This window comes from Anopheles gambiae, chromosome 3, assembly GCF_943734735.2.
Source record: "Anopheles gambiae chromosome 3, idAnoGambNW_F1_1, whole genome shotgun sequence".
Classification (NCBI taxonomy): Eukaryota; Metazoa; Arthropoda; class Insecta; order Diptera; family Culicidae; genus Anopheles; species Anopheles gambiae.
In genome coordinates, this window is record NC_064602.1 from 61,308,219 (window position 1) to 61,326,594 (window position 18,376).

Below are 18,376 nucleotides of genomic sequence, written 5' to 3' on the forward strand. Positions count from 1 at the left end.
TGTGTCATATTGTTGTTTATGTTCAGATTTGTCTGATATCGAAATGAATTTTGAAGAAATATTGGAATCGGACAATTCCGAATCTTTGTATACCTCTGGTAAGGGAGCCCCGATCGAACTACGTAAAAGACCCAACGTTTGGAACTTATGGTAAAAACCCGGTTTTTTTAAGTTCAGAATTTTATCTTTATTTAAATTCATCAGCATAAGTTTGCTGTAATGTTTTCGGAATTGAGCGAGTGTGATGTTAAATTCTGATAACAAATCTCTACCTACTATCATGGATAGGGACATGTAGCTTTTTGGTAAAATATAGAAATTGTGAATGAATGTTTCATTACGAAAACTAAGTTTTAACTGTACTGTTCCAAGAGTTTGTAAATTCACATTTCCTATTCCTCGAAATCCACTTGGTTGGGGAGTGCTTAGTTCTGTAACCGGAACAATGGCTTCATTTATGAAGCTTTTAGAGCTACCGGAATCAAAAAGAGATGTTATAATTAACCCTGGGCTCCAAACATTGTTTCTCTTAAAAGCTACACTTACCTCCTGATAGGCCTCAAGTTGAACGAAGTTTCCATTTTCCCCAGAATCTAGATGCGATGTTTCATTGTCGTTGCCCTGAACCGCAGCAACCGTTGGTTGACGTCTATCTGGGACAGGACAGTTGCGAATGACATGTGATGTGCTGCCACATCGGAAACAGAAACCCGGAGCTCGGCGAGGTTGTGTGCACTGCGATGAATGGTGTCCATGATTCGAGCAGTTATAACATCGAAGAGGTTCTGTCGTCGTTTGTCTTGGTGGAATCGGTCTCGGGGAAATGGTGTTGATGTGAGATGGGCTGCGGCGTTCTGGGTTTTTGCGCAACAGAAGATGGGATTCATATCGCTTGATGTTGTCAATCAGGTCGTAAATATCGCGGTAATCCTTGGTTACAAGGCTATCATAGAGAGGGTCACGAGAAAGTCCTCTGATGGCATAAGTTATGATAGCCTCCTCACTCACGTTGCCTGACATTCCCAGCGCATTTACTCGGTATACATAGCTTGTGTACGACTCAGAAATTTTCTTGTAGACCGACGCTAATTGGCTATGAATTACGGCTTCGTTACAGCGATCAGGAAAAGCCTTTTTAATTGTGTCAGCGAATTCGTCGAATGTCTTCAAAGTGTTACGGAAGCCATTGTACCATTCGCTTGCTGCTCCAGTCAACCGACTGCCTGCATATAAAAGCATCGTGCGATCCTGCCATCCATATAATTCACTATTGTAGCGAATCGTATTGATCCACTTATTAATACCGAGGCCGTCAGAAAATTCCGGTATCAAATGTTTCAATTCCTCGGGATGAACCAATCGACCATCCGTAAACGTCTGCCGCTGTTCCATTTCCATAATTTTTGCTCGTAGCGCCATTAATTCCAAATGATGAGAATTTGCGTCGAATGAAGCACCTTGCGTCGAAGATGTGGGAGCAGCTTTGTCTTTCATCAAGATGGCGGCTGCTGCAACGTGGTTTCCATTGTTCGTCACATCGTCTTCATCTGCACACACACTTGGAAGAATGAAATTCTGTGATGATTGTTCCTCCATTTTGGTTTTCGGTACACTTTGCTCGTACAACATGCGTAGTTGTGGTAAAGTTGCTTTCGGAGGCACTTCGATGTTATCAACTTGCAAAGCACAAAGAAGTTCCTCTTTTGTAAGCATTTTCGGCGCAAACGGTGTATCCCACTTCTGAATTGTAATCTCAATTTTGATTTCGGAAGACTGAAGGCTGAAGAGTTGCGTGATTTTTTGTTTTAGCGCTCAATCACGAATGACATCTCTATTTTTTGACAGTATTGCCTGAGATACTTAAACCTAGGTGTGATCGCACAAGCAAGATGTCTTTAAAGAAAAGGTGTATGTGTGAGGATGTCAAGGTGTATGTGTGAGGTATAAACATATTCGAAATTTCAATTTCTACAATTGTTTTATTTATTTCTTTTAATTCATTTAGTATCAGTACCCAGTACTGATCAGTATCAGTATCAGTAACAAAACAAGCAAATAGCACGATCATGAATAATAATATGGTGGCGCAACTGGCAAAGTGATTCGAAGTAGAATTAGCGATGTGGTTGGTAGCATCAAGGATGAAGCATGAGCATGAATTGGAATATGAGGAAAGGGAATGAATCCGAATGTTCATTTCTATTTTTAGCTCTTTTTTGCATGTGTTCATCCTTCACGTGTGTTCACTATCCCCGAAAATGATCTGTATTTCGCTGGTCTTTTCGGGGAAAATTCGTAAACGAATTATCCCCGAAAAGACCAGCGAAAACCAGCGTGGTCGGGAGCTTGGGATGGTCAACCTGAGATCAATATTTTTTAATTGTTTTCATTGATAATTCAAAGTTTTATTTTTAAAACATCAAGTTTCAGTAACTTCAGACCCCTGTACTCATTGTTAGAAATGTGGGTGTTATAGTCAATATTTATCAACATATTTTTTATTTATTATAATTAAATTAAGTATCAGTACCCTTTCACACAACAAAACCAGTAAACAGCACGATCATGAATAATAATATGGTTGCGCATCTGGCAAAGTGATTCGAAGTAGAATTAGCCATGTGGTTGGTAGTATCAAGGATGAAGCGTGAATTGGAGGGAGTGAATCCGAGTGTTCAATTCTACTTTTAGCTATTTTTGCATGGGTTCATCCTTCATTCGTTAACGAATTATCCCGAAAAGACCAGCGAAAACCAGCGTGGTTGGAAGCTTGGATCGAAGTAGAACTAGCGATGTCGTTGGTAGCATCAAGGATGAAGCATGATCATGCATTGGAACATGAGGAGAGGGAGTGAATATTCATTTCTATTTTTAGCTCATTTTTGCAAGGGTTCACCCTCCACGAGTGTTCACTATCCCCGAAATTGGTCTGTACTTCGCTGATGTTGTCGTAAACGAATTATCCCCGAAAAGACCAACGAAAACCGTCGTAGTCGAGGGCTTAGGTGGTGCAATGAAGATGTCGCGTGTGCGAGGCCTCATACGAGATAGCTTCCTGCTCGAATTTGTTTTGGGGGAGTTGACGTCGTAAAAACACAGACCTTCCCAAGCGAGAATTTTCGGGGATAATGAACACAAAATTATGCCATCTCTTTCTATTATATAGCCCAGCTCGCTCGATCCAATGGATGAATTTTCATACACACTTGCAACTCTGCTGTTCATAAGGTAGTATGTGTTGACAGATGCATCATCGAACGATTGTTCATTTCACAGGTGTTGTGTATCTCTTTCACTCTACCAAGGAGATCTAGCAACCATCTTTAGCTTGTCATACAAACCAATCTTCATAACCTAAACTCATTGTGATTGTCTGTACAAAATCTACTGTTTATGAAGTGTTAATCTTTATAAAGTTGGTAATAGTTCTTCTAGAAAAATTTAAATCAAATGTCGGGTATAAAACGGGCTCGTGAGAGTGGAAATTTGTATCGGCGGGCGAATAAACACATGAAATTGGATACGATGGAAAAAGATGCACAAGATTCATCTTCAATTAAAACAGGCAAACAAGTACAGATTAATATATAAGATTTAACCTAGTAATTGGCTGTTTATATTATATTTGTAGTGTTGAACCCAGAGCACTTTTTACATGATGAATATGAATCAATCGAGGCCGATTTGGAGCAAACATTGGAATCGGATAAACCGATGCAAAGTGAAGCTTCTCAAGAAGAGATTGCAGACATGCAGGATTATTTCATAGATGATGACTTCGATGATGACGACGATGAACCCGAAAATTTCAAATCTGCAGAAAATATACCTATCATAGATGGAATCAGATACTGGGCCTTATCAACTAATGCTACTTATCGTTCAATCAACATGATTCTGAAGCTATTCAAAAGAAGCAACGTGAGAGTGCCAGCCACAGCAAAAACTTTATTAAAGATAGAACGGAATCAATCGGTAAATAAGATCACCGAGATCAGCGGCGGTCACTTTTGGTACAATGGGTTCAAAAAATGTTTATTGAACTATTTTCGGTATGTAGACAAATCAAGTGACGCATTTGTTTCCCTTTTAGTAACAACATATTTTAAAGATCAATTGCCTTTCTGTTATTGCTGCAGAGATGCAGAATGTTCTTCCAGCCTATTATCGTTAACTGTGTCGATTGATGGGTTGCCCTTGCACAACAATAGTAACATGCAATTCTGGCCTATTCTGTTCAAAGTGCATGAGCTGCCCCAAGCTCCAGTCATGACAGCAGCCATCTTTTGTGGTACGAAAAAACCACAAAATATTGATGAATATCTTAATCCTATGGTAGAGGAATTAAATGAACTAATCAAGAATGGCCTTACCATACATGGTTCTCGTGTGAAGGTAAAGCTGCGAGCCATCGTTGCAGATACACCGGCAAGGGCCTTCATAAAAGGTAACATTATTTTTTGTAATATGTTTGAAAATGTTCAACATTCAATACTCATTTATTTTTAATTTATATCTTTTTTCTCTTAGGTGTCATTGGTCACAACGGATATGAAGGCTGTCTGAAATGCACGGCACCTGGAAAGTTTTATAAGTCAATGACTTTTCCTGGTTTACATGCACCTAAAAGAACAGACAAAGCATTCAGGAGTAATGCATATTCTAACCACTGCAAGGCAGTGACACCACTATTGAAACTGGACGAATTTGATATTATCGAAGACATAATTGTTGCCGACAAACTGCACTTGATTGATCTAGGTGTCCACAAACGGTTAGTCCTAGGTTGGCGGAATGGATCGTTAGGAAGAAAACGTCTGACCGATGTGCAAATTGACCAAATTTGTGCAGCTTTGCAGCAAATACCACTACCTTCTGAAATTCACCGCAAAATACGGCCTTTAAAATATGCTCACTATTGGAAAGGTTCTGAGAGTGCAACATTTCTCAACTATGTTGGTTTTGTAGTTCTAAAACCTCATCTACCAGACGACGTTTATAAGCATTATATGCTGTTATTTTGTGCAGTCACGTTACTTTCATCCAACGTGTACAAAGATAAGTGGCAATTGGCAGGTCAATTGCTTGACAAGTTTGTTGCAGATTATGGAAAAGTATACCACGAAAAGTATATTGGTAGCAACGTTCACAATCTGCAACATGTATATGAAGAGGTACAAAAATTAGGGCCGTTGCCTTCTATTTCCACATACCCCTTCGAAAACCATCTATATCATTTAAAAAAATTATTGCGAAGTGGGTGGAAAGAATTACAGCAAGCCATCAATCGATTAACTGAACTCGATGAATTTCATGTAGCCAAAAAAACGCCAAAAACAAGATTTCCCCGTGTTAGTAAACGAGGAAATACCATAACAGTTTTCATCCGTGAAGACTTTGTCATGCAAAACACATTTAAGAATAGCTGGTTTTTGACAAAGGATGACCGCATTTTCAAATTTGAAGATGTAAATGATGCTAACAATTTAAGTGGGCGGGAGGTGAAACTCAAGGGCTTAGCTTTTGATGATCCATTTGAATCAAGCGTGTTAAATATTTTCAAAGGATGCAGCACTACCTTAACCAAGTCATGCATGGATGTTTCTATTGAACACATAAAGTGTAAACTAGTAGCTGTACCAACATCTAAAAAAAATGAAATTATTTTTGTTCCATTACTTCATACACTTGAGGAATGAAACGAAAGATGGGGTAACAAAATATGCCATCATATATTTTTTTTATTATTGCTTTTTTATATCATTGCACTTTTCTAACCGTCCGGCTTAGTCATATTGCTGATATTATTACACTTAAAAATAAAAAAAAGAGAAAAAGACATTTTTTATGTTCACTATGTAATGATTTTTACACAATGTAATAGTTGTAATTATTCTTGTATGAATTCAATAAAGATCAGAAATCCATTCTACAATACCTAACAACGTTCATTTATGTACACACGCTGTACAAACTACTTAAATAATCTTGATGTATGGCATGAAGTTCTTTTGCTATCGTCTAGGTGTAGTCTATCAGATGCATGACTTAATTTTTTACTTAAAACTGTTGCCACATATTTTCTATCTACAACTAAATTTCGATTACATGCTATTTCTACAAATAAATCTATTACATATTTAAATTTACTTAACCCTATTTTTGTAATGCCTTGTTTTTTACTAATTCCTGTCCAATTGAGTGTTGCAAAAAATGGTTTAGAAAAGAGTAAATCAATTAAATCGTGAATACGATTCGGAATATCTTCACGAGATATCTGAAGTTGCAACCATCTGATGAGTTTTAATCTATAATCAGCATCAATTTCTAATAGTTCTTCCAAATTTTGCAATTCTTCTTCTGATTTCATCGCCACAAACGTGAAATCGGTCCTTGGAAGTAAACCTTCCATAGGACGACTTACTTTGACCAAATCTTCTAATATAACAGACTGTCGCGCAGTTGCTCTCAAAACATGGTCCAATTTACGATTCATATTATCTTCCAGATTGTCTAATCTCTTTTCAATGCCATCGATTTTGGTTATGAGTTCAGTCACATTATTTTCTTTGTCTTCCGTGTTGGTTGCTACACTTATAAACGTTCGTTTGTCATAGCCTATAATATAATAGCTCGATATTATTGGAAAGGTTGGAAACCACTTTTGATTTTTTTAACTTACCACTACTGGAAGCAGAACTCTCTTCGGCAAATAGCACATTTTTTGAAAAAGTTTGTGTGTAGCAATCTGTTATTTCAAAATGACTTCAAATTAATTTGCTTTGCTTCTACAAACGCAGTTTTTCATTTACCTTTATCTAGAGGTTGTTTAGCTGGACTGGAGTGAAGTGAAATAGATGGAACAGGTTTCGTCATCGATGGAATAGGTTGAATTTCTAGAACCGTTATTTTCGATGGATGATTCGAAGATTGAAGAGGAACGCATTGCTTTATATTGATATTTTCTGTATCTGGAATGCAAAAAAAGGCTGATTCAAAATAATGTAAACCAATACAAAATCAGAATATTAAATCAAAATACTTACCCGAACGGGTATCATTTTCTGATCCAAACGACTCAGTTTCTAAAATCAAATAATTTTTTTTATTGCTTGTAAAAAAAGCAAATCTGTTTCGTTTACTTACCTGATAAAAGCCATTCTATATCTTCATATATAGTTGATTCATTGTTTTCTTGCGACATTTTTTGCTTTATAATCTGTAAATAAAAGAAGGAGTAACTAATGTTTAATATTGTTATTAATAATAATATTTTTATTCATGCCCATCATAACATCATGCCCGTCATGGGTTCGAGTCCCGAATGGACCGTGTCTCAATACGCATGTCTGACTATTCAACTATAGGTAATCAATAACTCACTGAAAGTCCAGCCCACTAGTAATACAATCAGGGCATGACCGACAACATTTGTTATGCCAAATCGAAAAAATCTTAAAGACTTAGAAACATCTACGATCACGTTAAATAATATACTCTGTTATCACAGGCACAACGATGTGGTTTTCCATGTTCTGACAGTATCCTCAATTCGAAAAGAGCTGTGCAATAAGCGGTGAAAACTATTCGCCTTATTCTTAGAACTACCTATTGAATTGATGAAGCAACCACCGCTTCTCATATAATGTCGGTCCCATAGGAACGCCGTAGCACTGATCATGTTAAAACTGAACTACAACCTCATGCAGCGGAGCAAGCAATATAGCGCTAATGGTAACGCATACGGCTTCATCATAGGTAAATATACATTTTGCAGCACACGATAGCAACTTCTAATCCCATTTATACTTACCTTTACAGGATAGCACACAATAGACATCAACACAAAAAAATCACTTGCTTGGCTTGACAAGTCCACACACATACACATCTGTATCGCGCGCGTGTTCTTCCGAATGTTGTACGAGTAAGAGAGAGGTGCGAGGAATGGGAAAAAGTGTCATGATAATAAAGACCATGAGTGATAAGAAAAACAAGAAACATTTACGATTGATATATACTTTTTTGCATGTATTTAACCATATCACACCTTATCATACATACATCTACCTGTTCCCGATTATCGCCGAAAAACGTTATGCATCCCCGAAAAATGTTCATTTTTTCGGGTTGGGTTCATGAGACTCAAGAGTTCATTTTGCTCAAGGTGTGTTCATTATCCCCGAACAAGGTCTGTATTTCGTTGACGTTTTCGGGGATAATTCGTTAACGAATTATCCCCGAAAAGTCCAACGAAAACCAGCGTGGTCGGGAGCTTGGGAATTGACGGTACAAAATGTCGTTTCTTCATATAGCGCGTGGCCACGGAGCTGAAAAAATGTTGAAAATTTTTTCAACTTTATCAAAATTGCTTGTCAACTGCAAAAAAGAGCTTTTCTCGTGGCCGCACCAAAAACATACACAAGAGCGACAAAAAGCTCCAACATCTAAATATCATCGATATTTTATTTAAGAAGCACTAACTAGGTACATAAATCAATTAGAATCATGCATTTTAGCATTATTATCATTTATTTATTTATTTATTTATTTATTTTTCATACACAACCGACGGACCATCGTGTCTAATCGGCAACCTTATAATTAATTTAAGATATATATGACAATGATCATTTATAACATATAAATAGACCTCTAGCTAACATTAAATGTGACGTAGACGCAATTTCTCCTTGAACGTAGAAGTAGACATACTAAAATCGAACAAATCTAACACTTCATTGAACTCGAGGGACATACGTATAATGGGGTGTCCCTGGCTATGGTTGTTGCGGGTACGCGGTACACGGTAGCCAAGTCTCGGTGAGAATGATAAAATCATATTCTGATTCTGATAGCGCCAGGCGAAGATTTGTAGTTTTCGTTCGTAGACCACGTACATTTTGGTAGTAGATAGAGAGACTGGGTTGAGCTGAGCGAGGTGCATCGCCGGATGCAGTGCAAGATTGCTATTCATCCGATGGGCCAGCGTCGGCAGATTCATCAGTCCGTTTAGCGTTTCGCTTCGGTCGTTTTTTAGGAGCGGCTAAGCATTCGGGAGGTGACCTGGTAGGTGTGGTGGAAACAAGCATTCGCTCATTAAGGTCAAGATGTGGTTCGTTTGTAAACAAAGCTGTGTCTGTAGTGGTCATGGCAGGTGAGGAAATCGTAACGGGCTGTGCGAGCGTATCTGTTGTAGTTGTTGTTGTAGTATCTGTTGAAGTAGTTGGCATCGCGGCACTCCCTCCAGAATGTGAGAGAGGATTATGATAAGTGTCGGTAGCGAGAGTAACGTTTTGATCGAGCATCGAATTTGTTTCAGTTGTTGCACAGGTATTAGTGTTATAATTATTGGTCCGATAGTCACGGAACTCACGGTACGTTAGAGCGGAGGGCCATGTCTCAGGTGAGAGAGCCTTGCTGCGTAGAGTGACGGGTATGCCCACCTTAAATGAGACAAATGAGAGTGTACTGGTGTCAGCGCCAAATTTCGTCAGACGGTGAACGAACACATCCCGCTTGTCGAGTGCTAGACGTACTTGCACCATGTGTGAGATTTGCTCAGTGGTGACCGATGGGGCAAAGCGTGTGAAGAATAGCCACATTCGCGTGTCAGTGTGTGGAATGATATCCAATGAATCCGAGTCAAGTGGCGATCTGGATCCTCTAAGTAGTGGTGATAGCGGCTTAATAGGTGGTGGCATGGTAGTGTTGGACGACGATCCGCTCGCACTTACACTAAATGAAGCGGCCAAGGATGGAAACTGTTGTGACGATGAAATATTGTTTACCCCTGAAGTAAACAATCCTGGATTCGATGATGCTGGTTTGCGATGAATGGGTTGTTGTGACGGCAATTCAGTGGCGATGTTCGACGAAAACAGACAAGAACGGATCTCGTCCTTAAGCACTTTCAGGAGCTCGCGCTTATTATCTGTGATCTGTTGTGACAGCTCGCTACGCAGGCTCACTTTGAGGTCGGCTATGCTGGACAGTAGGTCGACAGAAGTGTGAGTGTACGGGGTGGATGACCTCAACACGGCCGTACGCGGATCCTTGTGAAACTTTACACAGGCTTTACAGGCCCAAAAAAGTTGTGCACAGGACTCTATAGTAGCGGACAGTTCCTCAGAAAGTCCGCTGCATGAGAAGTGAAACTCAGAGTTGCACCAACCCTGGCATTTCACAATGCGATCGGCAGCTACGATGTCGTTAGCGCAGGCGGAACAAATACCAGCCATTGCTTTGTGGATGAGCGATTGATTGTGATGTTGAAGCGACGTAATGATTGTGGGCCGGAAAACGTTTCCAGGTGATTGACGGTGAATAATCCAGTTTGTGTAGGATTGCGCCCTACACTAGATAGTTAAAACTCGCGACTCGAGTTTTCTATGGGAGCAAAAATCAGCACAGTTACCATATTCACCGGAGAGCGCTAACAAGTGTCAAGCAAGAGCTACCCGCCAAGGACTCTATGCAAGATTTGCTAGCAAGGTGATATGAAGATGTAGAATAAAATTCAAGCTCCAAAATCTGTGCTGTTAACTAAATTCTGCATGTATTTCTTGGGGTACTTATTGTGGTACGTGCTGTGTTCCGGTAGCGATGTTTACATTTTTGGGTTTGTACGCTGGCTTAATTTCCCCTCTTTCCGTGGACATACAAATGTTTCCTAATTATTAGTCGAGACACCACCCTTTGAACCCATAATTTGCATAACTAACTACGTAGATGGCGCTATTGTGAAAAGGGGAGTAGTTGTGTCATTGCCTCGAGATGGCGCTGCTATTGGTTTTATGGCTTAACTCACGCGTACAACAAATTGCCTACATTTTGGCGCATTTCAATCCTGAACATCCTGCCACCTTAAATTGGAACAATTTAATTTCCTGCAAAAGCAATCTCGCTCTGTGTTAGATCTACCCTGATTCATGTTCCTTTAGTTCAATATGAAAGATTACTAACTCTGTGAAATAATGACAAAATTCATGTAAAATGGCACACGTGTGCACGACGAAATTGATGTACGTATCAATTATAGTGATGTTCCCAATCGTGCTCAAAGTACCCAATCGTGCCCAAAGTTCCCAATCGTGCCCAAAGTTCCCAATCGTGGTTTCTTGGTCTACCCGTTACTGATATGACGCCACCAAAGTCACTGCCACCAAGACAGACTGCGGTAGAATCACTGGTAGATGCCTCAGCTGCTCTCTCCGATGATTTAGGATAGATGACGTCAGCTACGGATGCTCCTTCTCGTTTGGCCCGTCCGACCCTTAACTCGTCATTCTGAATTTCGATTACTCCGTTGCGCAGGCCACTTTGAAGATCACTACGATGTCTGATGACTGCGTTGCTGACATCTGGATGATGTGACAAGGACATTTCAGCGTTGTCCTCTGCTGCCACCATGCTCAAGTTGTCCGTGATTAAAGCTGTAGCACACACTACTGGATCAGATGCTGGTTCGATGAGTGCATTGCCACTGACTATCCAACCAAATTTGGATTCTTGCAATACTGGACGATGCAGACCAAATGACACGCGGCGCTCCTTCAGGAATTCGTAAAACAGTTCTGCTCCAAGGATGATGTCAACACGTCCCGGCTGGTTAAAGGTGGGATCAGCTAAGATGTAGTCTTCCGGGATGTTCCAGCTACTGATGTCTACCGGTTGGGTTGGTAAAGATGCCGACGGGGTAGCCAAGACCAACATATCCAAAGTGAAGGCGTCTTCGGAACAACGTGATCGTATTGTAGCTCTTACTGAATGTCGCACATTTATGGTTGAACTGCCACCTATGCCCGACAACGGAATGTTCACTATCTTCCGTGGCAATCGTAGCAGCTGCACCAGTCGTCCAGAAATGAAGTTCGATTGTGCGCCACTGTCTAGCAGTGCACGAGCTTGGTGATTCGTTCCTTGATCGTCCACGATGTTCAAAAGCACTGTCGATAGCAGGACGGTAGATTTTGCTGCTCCTTGCACACTCAAGACAATCTGAGGTGATGATGGGCTGCTTGAAGATGATGACCCTGTGCCTGATGTCTCTTCTTCTTGATGTGACGCGGTTGCTACATGTTCAGAACTTGGCATTTCAACAGGTTGCTCAAAATGAAGCAACGTGTGATGATGTTTGTTGCATCTACGGCATGTCCTCCTTGATTCACATCGTCGTGAAGAGTGACCAGCCCCAAGGCAATTGTAACAAAGACGAAGTTCTTGAGCCTTGATCTGTCTCTCTCGTGTTGATAACGCCAAAAACTCAGGACAGTGAACGATGTTATGCTGGTCATCGTTGCAGAGCTTGCAGTTTTGAATGGAAGCTGTGTACACCTTGGCGCTCACCATTTTGCCTTTATCGCCTCTTTCGCCTCTCTCAGAGGCACACTGATCCAGCACTTCGCACTGTCTGCATAAAAACTCCAATGTTGTCTTCAGCTTCGGAAACTCTCCTCGGTTCATCGTCCGCTCCCACAGCTTCCTTGTTTCAGGATCGAAACATGAAGTCAAGATGTGGGTGATGATTAATTCGCTGGTTCCATCAACTTCTTTCTTCATGTAGGATAGACCGTCTACATGAGTTTTACAGCATTCCAGCAACTCGCGCAGCCCGCGTGCAGACTCCTTGATCACGGGTTTCATCTGCAATAATCCCGCGATGTGCCTGTCCACAATCACGCGAGGATTTTCAAAGCGATCCTCCAGCAATTGCCATGCACTTGCAAAGTTGTTGCCTGCGATGAGACTTGCATTCAGCACGCCACTAGCCTTTCCAATCAAGGCCTTGTTAAGGTGATGTAACTTCACCGCATCCGATGCACTAGATTCTTTCACAATATCCAGGAACATTGCCTTGAACTTAGGCCACTGTTCATATGTTCCATCAAATGTTGGCATTGGAATGTTCAGATGATGTAATGAAGAAGATACCACAGGAGTCACTGCAATAGGTGCAGCAATTGGAGTTCCGTTTGCTATCATGGTGTCTAACTTCATGTACATACAAGCACATGCTTCGTCGTCAGAAAAGTCGTTTTCTAGGTCTATTGGGTCCAGGGCTACTATTTTCTCAAAGATCTCCGTTTGTTTTGCTTTTAGATCTTGCAGGTAGCTGTATTTCACGTTGTATGTAGTTGCATTTACTGGTGTTGTTGTGACGTCTTCCAGCAACTTTACGAGTTTTCGTTGCTGACTAGAATGATGCAGTCGCAACATCTTCAGCTCGCGTTGGTTAGTAGACAACTCTGCATCATGGAATGATTGCTCAACAACTGCTTTCGCTTTGGACTCCATGGCTTCAGCTTGTGTTTTTGAGTGCGAGGCTTGCATCTCAGACTGAGGTGTTGCGTTTTCTGATTGCATTGCTTGGCTTTCTGTACGCTTCGATGTGGATCGAGTTGTTGGCATTACTTAATTCAACGCTGATTCTTTGCGATACACTGATTTCCAATGAGATGTGCCGAATGATGAAATGAATCTCACGCTGAGTGAGCAGTGTGCCGTTGTCCGAGTCAACGCGCACCACGAAGGGATGAGTCGGCTGCCAGTGGATGAACCTGCGCTGAGCCAGCCGTGTGTCGTTGTTTGAGTCAACGCGCACCACGAAGGGATGAGTCGGCTGCCAGTGGATGAACCTGCGCTGGCCAGCCGTGTGCCGTTGACCAAATCAACGCGCACCACGAAGGGATGAGTCGGCTGCCAGTGGATGAACCTGCGCTGGCCAGCCGTGTGCCGTTGACCAAATCAACGCGCACCACGAAGGGATGAGTCGGCTGCCAGTGGATGAACCTGCGCTGGCCAGTCGTGTGCCGTTGTCCGAGTCAACGCGCACCACGAAGGGATGAGTCGGCTGCCAGTGGATGAACCTGCGCTGGCCAGCCTTGTGCCGTTGACCAAATCAACGCGCACCACGAAGGGATGAGTCGGCTGCCAGTGGATGAACCTGCGCTGGCCAACCGTGTGCCGTTGACCAAATCAACGCGCACCACGAAGGGATGAGTCGGCTGCCAGTGGATGAACCTGCGCTGGCCAGCCGTGTGCCGTTGACCAAATCAACGCGCACCACGAAGGGATGAGTCGGCTGCCAGTGGATGAACCTGCGCTGGCCAGCCGTGTGCCGTTGACCAAATCAACGCGCACCACGAAGGGATGAGTCGGCTGCCAGTGGATGAACCTGCGCTGGCCAGCCGTGTGCCATTGCCCGAGTCAACGCGCACCACGAAGGGAAGTTCTGCATTAGATGTCGTCGTCACTGGTTCAAAGAATGTTTACCGCCTTGGTTGGCATGTCTTCACTTTTCACTGTTACTTCACTTTACTACGTAACATACCGGAATTTCAGGGTTTCCGGCTATCCGGTTCGAAGGACCAAAATGTGTAGGATTGCGCCCTACACTAGATAGTTAAAACTCGCGACTCGAGTTTTCTATGGGAGCAAAAATCAGCACAGTTACCATATTCACCGGAGAGCGCTAACAAGTGTCAAGCAAGAGCTACCCGCCAAGGACTCTATGCAAGATTTGCTAGCAAGGTGATATGAAGATGTAGAATAAAATTCAAGCTCCAAAATCTGTGCTGTTAACTAAATTCTGCATGTATTTCTTGGGGTACTTATTGTGGTACGTGCTGTGTTCCGGTAGCGATGTTTACATTTTTGGGTTTGTACGCTGGCTTAATTTCCCCTCTTTCCGTGGACATACAAATGTTTCCTAATTATTAGTCGAGACACCACCCTTTGAACCCATAATTTGCATAACTAACTACGTAGATGGCGCTATTGTGAAAAGGGGAGTAGTTGTGTCATTGCCTCGAGATGGCGCTGCTATTGGTTTTATGGCTTAACTCACGCGTACAACAAATTGCCTACATTTTGGCGCATTTCAATCCTGAACACAGTTGTTAAACAACACCAGGCAATGGAATCACCTACACCAGCAACAGGTTCAGCAAAGATACAGGTTTCCACGGAATAATATAGAAAATAGTCGGAGCGCAGAGAATCTTCGACCAGTCACAGTGACGTTTGGAGTGAGAGTGGGTCATAACAATGGGTCACAACTGCGCCAAATAGCTGTTTGTTTACGCTTTTTCACGAACGTCAATTTGTCAACTTTTGTCAACTTTTTTTCCTGGCTGCTCCAGGTCGCAAAATTTTGACAAAAGCTCAAAAAAGTGACAAAAGCTCACATTTTGAAAAATTTGTCAGCATTTTGTCACTCCCGTGGCCTTTCGCTTATAGACCGTTACATTACAAGACGTCGTTCCTACACAGACCTTGGTCTTATGTCGTGTTCGATGGCTTCATAGCGCCGGTTAAAGCGGCGCTCTGACACCAATCGGACAGGTCAATGAATATGGAAAATGTATGGGACATGCTCGACTTGATAACCAACAATTGTTGGATCATTTCCATATATTTTCAGATTGCTCATAACTTTTCAAGATCACATGTCCGAGATATGGAGATATAGATATAGAGGGACTCCAAGTCAAACCGGCAAGCGGCGTATTCCACTTAAAGCCTATACACATTTCCAAACCGTTTTTTCAATCGGAGCAATAAAATAAAAGTTACGGAAAATAATACAAAGTGTTAACTTTTTTTTTGCTTAGTACAAGAAAAAAAAGATAAGCGGTTTCGATTCCGGCAAGTATGATTCCGATTCCGACTCCAGAGAAACGGAATCGCTAGTTCCACCGGATTCGTCCGGAATCGTTGGAATCGTCCGGAATCGCCCGGAATCGTCCGGAATCGACCGGAATCGTCCGGAATCGACCGAAATCGACCGGAATCAACCGGAATCGCCCGGAATCGCCTGGAATCGTCCGGAATCGTCGGAATAGTCGGAATTCCATTTCATTTCATGTCCAGTGGCGCGTTAAACGGTGGGCGGACTGGGCGGCCGCCAGGGGCCCCGGCGATCTAGGGGCCCCGTCATTGTGGATGTTCGACTTCGTTCCTGGATGGGACTTTTACCATCTATTTCAAATTGACGTATTTTTAATTAATTATTTTTCCCATCGCTTCAAGCACTCTATCACGAGGGCCCCGAACTGCAGAAAACCGGGGCCCCATACTACTCAAAGCAGCACATTAAATGTTCGAAGAAATCTGCCAATACAGGCGTCCCCCGAGTTACGACCCCCTCGAGTTACGACGATTCGCAGATACGACGATTTTGATTTTGACAGTTGTTGCGTGCGAAGTGCATGCAGAATAAAAAATAAAAAGTGAAAAGACACAAGATCGGTGAATTTCCACGAAACGCCAGCCGTACCCCCCACGATGAACGTCACTACCAGCACGCGCAGCACCAGTACCGTCTGCACAAAGGATTGCTCGATGGATTGATCGATGCGGAATTTCTGGAATCGCCAGTGCAAACAGATGTCGCCGGGAGTGACAATGGAAACCGGGAGCGCGATGGGAGTTGGGGACAAACGGGAATGGGAGTGGGAGGAAAGGCGTAGAATTTTGGGTTAGTATCGTGCAGAAAAATTGTGAATTTTTTCGTATATAAAGGCGGCTCAAGCTGGAGCCAAATCAGATTCGAACGATAAGCCAAAGTGTTAAGAGCTTCATTTCAGAACATCCGAAATAATCCGAATCTCAAGGAACGATCCCCCTTTCTGTTGCATAGACTCCCGAGGTAGCGAGGAGCACTAGCTGAAAGGCTTGGAGAATTCCCCGTTGTAGCCGTAGGAGCCGGAACCTTCGCCCGGCGGAGCCCCTCGGCCGCAACATTGGTGGCTCCAGAGAGGAGAGCCTCACCGTAGATAGTGTCGTCGCGTCGTTGTTAGACCGGAGTGGACGAGCCGTGTAGCTACCGTGCTCCGTGTTACCAAGTGCGCCGTGGTCCCGAGTGTCCAGCCGCACCGGAAGGGTCGAGCCCAGAGTGTGCTTCTGGAACCAAAGCGTCCAGCCCATCCGTGACGTCGTCACATCATCATCATCAGACCGGATTGGAAGAAAGCTAAGTCCGTGCTTCTGGCCAGAGTGTCCAGCCATCCGCGTCGTAAAAGTGCGCCGTGGTCCCGAGTGTCCAGCCGCATCAATTTGTGTTTTTGTCATACGTCCTTCTATCGAAGTGGACCGGATTGGAAGAAAGCTAAGTCCGTGCTTCTGGCCAGAGTGTCCAGCCATCCGCGTCGTAAAAGTGCGCCGTGGTCCCGAGTGTCCAGCCGCATCAATTTATGTTATTTGTCATACGTCCTTCTGTCCTTGGACCGGATTGGAAAAAAGAGCTAAGTCCGTGCTTCTGGCCAGAGTGTCCAGCCATCCGAGTCATTAAAGTGCGCCGTGGTCCCGAGTGTCCAGCCGCATCAATTTGTGTTTTTGTCATACGTCCTTCTGTCGAAGTGGACCGGATTGGAAGAAAGCTAAGTCCGTGCTTCTGGCCAGAGTGTCCAGCCATCCGCGTCGTTAAAGTGCGCCGTGGTCCCGAGTGTCCAGCCACATCAATTTATGTTGTTTTGTCATACGACCGTGTGTCGTAGAATCGTCGTGAAAATGAAGAGCAATTGTTTTGTTGAGAACAAAATCGGCGCATGTCGCCTCTGTACCGAACCAAACGGTGATAGTCCGTTTGTTAGATGTAAGGAATGCGATCGATATTTTCACCTGACCTGCGCCAAACTATCGGCGGTACCAACCGCAGAAGAAGAATGGTTGTGCATAAAATGCCAAGATATCAAAATCCAATACCAACAAGAAGAAAAGAAAAGCACACCAGATCAAGCCATATTAGAACTCGCCATGGTATTACAGAACAATAGTTTGGAAGCCAGCCGCCATATCAAGAAAACCACATTAGTAAACCTTCCAGAATTTGATGGGAAACCACAAGACTGGCCACATTTCAAAAAGACATTTGAAGACACAACAATAGAAGCAGGTTTTAGCAAGCTAGAAAACTTGAATCGTTTGCAACGATTTGTTAAGGGAGAAGCCGAAAAAGCAGTGCGTGCCTTACTCTTGGATCCGCAGAACGTTCCGGCCATCATGGCTCGTTTAGAAGAACAATTCGGAAGAGCGGACCAAGTGTACAAAGAGTTATTGAAAGATGTGGTGAAAATAAAGGTCGAAGGACAAATGAAAATAATGGAGCTTTCTGACGCTCTTGATAACCTAGTGACAAATATTAAGATTTTAGGAAAAAGATCTTATTTGAATGATCCTCGACTCATCGATGAATTGTTGGCAAAACTTTCGATCGATAAACAACTGAATTGGGCACAGCACAAAGCCAGTCTAGAGGCATCGAATTCTGAAATAACGCTTGACCAGTTCAACGATTGGATGCGCCAAATATCAAAGGCATTGCGAAGTCTGCCAAAATGAACAGAGCGACCACAGAACAAGGTAAATGTTCACA

The 18,376-nt window shown here is 42.8% G+C and overlaps 1 protein-coding gene and 1 pseudogene across 1 annotated transcript in view; both read left to right on the top strand.

Moving 5' to 3' along the window:
* The window catches only part of LOC133392901 (uncharacterized), a 590,816-nt gene that overhangs the window by 526,043 nt on the left and 46,397 nt on the right, over window positions 1-18,376 (top strand). The window lies entirely within an intron of this gene.
* Window positions 3,643-5,299, top strand: LOC133393135 (uncharacterized; annotated as a pseudogene).